Genomic DNA, 2,755 nt, shown 5'->3' on the forward strand with positions numbered 1-2,755 from the left:
AGAGATTCCTTATTATGATCATGAATATTCGTCGAACTGTTAGAACCGATCCTGCTGGATTTAGATCGTAACCCAATCTATTGGTTCCTATATATATGCTTAAATGTTGGTTTGATCTTCGGAATTTTCGTAATTACCATAAGAGCTCCAAACATCTCTCGTAAGATTTCTCATTTTGAAAAAATTGTGAGAGACGAGCTTATTGAGCATATCTAGATTTGTGATAGAATCCTTGCCTTGGTGGGTCTTTTATAGATGTGATGGGTACACTTCATCAGTCACGTGCCACACGAATGAGGGCTACGTGTCATCTGTCGCTTCGTTTTCTCTAAATGCATGTGTTGTTCTATACCACCGCATTTATGATGAGAGACGTATAACTATAAAGGAAAATGATAAAATATATCCTTGTGCGCGAGTATGATTCTGTCATCATTAAGTGTGTAGTGACGACATATGGTGGCATCTCATTGAACCACGTAAGTGTGTTAAAATGGGTGTAAACAACGAGACCATGTGCAGAGTCACGTAAGCATTGTCGGTGCACAATAACCTCATGCGTATGTGAGATTTGTTATTATCGGATTTCGGGTTCGAGAGTGATGATGAGGTCTGAGTATAAAATGGGTCGGGATCTGGTCGAGGTTTTTATTGAATTCGGCCCTCATGCGTATGTGAGATTTGCTGTTATCGGATTTCGAGTTCGAGAGTGATGATGAGGTCTGCGTATAAAATGGGTCGGGATCTGGTCTAGGTTTTTATTGAATTCGGCCCCTTCATCTGGTGGGGTCTATCAAGAATAAGTCGTGACCTAAATGCAGGATCTTCCGATCATCAACTGGGCAGCACGCACCTAAGGAAGTGAAGCGGATGATCAGAAACAACAGCCAAAGTGAATATTCCACCTACACCTGCGACTCACTAGGCTAGCCTGAATTTTTGCGAGGGCATTAGGGCTGCTGATGGCTACCCACCACCCAGACCTTAGTGTGATTTTAGAGACTGAGTTCGATGGATCCATGATAAGTGGCCCCCACTGTGATGTATGTGTTTTATATCCACTCACTTGATCCATTTTTTCCTGACTCATTTTAAGGCATGGGCCAAAAAATAAAGCAGATATAAATCTCAAGTGGACCACGCCACAGGAAACAGTGGTGATTGAATGCCCACCATTAAAAACTTTCTAAGGTCCACCATAATGTTTATTTGACATGTTGACCATAATGTTTATTTGCCATCTAACATGTCGATAAAGTCGCAAAGATCATCTTGATCCAAAACTTTAATAGCCCCCAAGAAGTTTCAAACGGTGGGCATTCAATTACCACTCATTTTGTGGTGTGGTGCATTTTTGGACTCATGCCATAATATAAGCTGAAAGTAGTTCCTTGGATCCATATAGTCTCTATACATATTAAGAGCCATAAATTGGATGCTCCAGATACCTGTACATTGCTGCCACAAATGAGCCGATTGAGTTACCACACGGCCCTTTTTCAACTGGTGTGCAATTAACAAAGGAGTATTAGACTTTTGTGACCTGCCTTTCCTCATTCATAACTTGGGTGGGAGCTTAGCGTGGCACGTCCACTTCAATCACATGTCACATAGCATCAATATAAGCTTCACCAAGTTTGGTATTTTGCAAGCTCGTGTAACAGGTTGCCATATTCTATAAGATGGCAAAAAAGTCCTGACGGGGAACAAGTCCTGCAGTGTAAAAGGCACATGGGCGTGGGATGTGGGTTAGGCGGTGTTGCCCACAGTACTGTCACATGTTGCCAACGTTTTCACGAGCAATGTTGTGGGATGCATTGGGCACTCTGGAGCTCACTCAAGTGGACTGCATCATAAAAAAACAGTGGGGATAATGAATACCATTGTTGCAACCTCCTTAAGGTCTACAAGGATTTTTATTTGCCATCCAGCTTGTTGATATGGTCACGTGGACTGCAACGAAGGGGAGACGTAAATATCAGCCTAGTCCAAAACTTTTGCAGCCCCCAAGAGAATTTTAATGTTTTCTGTGATGTGGTTTACTTGAACTTCAGATATCATCTGCTTTATATTTTTATTCATGTCATAAAATGAGTTAGCATAAAATGAGTTGGCATAGTGAATGGACAGTATGGATATAAAAATATACATTATGGTAGGCCACACAATGCCAAAGTCATCACCCCACCGTTGTTAGGGTGGATCCAAAACACCAAACTTGAGATTGACACCAAATGCAATCATCACTCAAGGGACAACCTTCAAATATGTGTAGCCCAACTTTACGTGTCTCAATTAAATCTCATCTGACACGGACTAGCTACAGACAAGTTGAATAGCAAGACTGGGTAGACATCACCAAGTTCTGTAAGTTCAACCATCATGTTTATATTATACCTACACTCTCATCTATTTGGAGAGATTATTTTAAGGATGAGTCAAAAAAAATGAGTCAGATAAAAAGCTTAAGTTGACCCACACTAGAAAAGGGTGGCGATTGAATGCCTATCACTAAAAAATGCTAAGGGTCACAGAAGTTTTTGATCAAGCTGATATTTGTGTTTTTGGTTAGCTCATCTCTATGCTAATTTATGACCAAGTTAGATCTCAAATAAACATCTTGGCGGACTTTAGAAACGTTTCAGCATTGAGCGTTACTCTCCTCACACTGTTTTCTGTGGTAGGCCCAGTTAAGCCTTAGATCTGTCTCTTTTTTTGGCTCATGCTTTAAAATGATCCCTTCGAAGGGATGGAT

This window comes from Magnolia sinica, chromosome 16 (assembly GCF_029962835.1).
Source record: "Magnolia sinica isolate HGM2019 chromosome 16, MsV1, whole genome shotgun sequence".
Taxonomy (NCBI): Eukaryota; Viridiplantae; Streptophyta; class Magnoliopsida; order Magnoliales; family Magnoliaceae; genus Magnolia; species Magnolia sinica.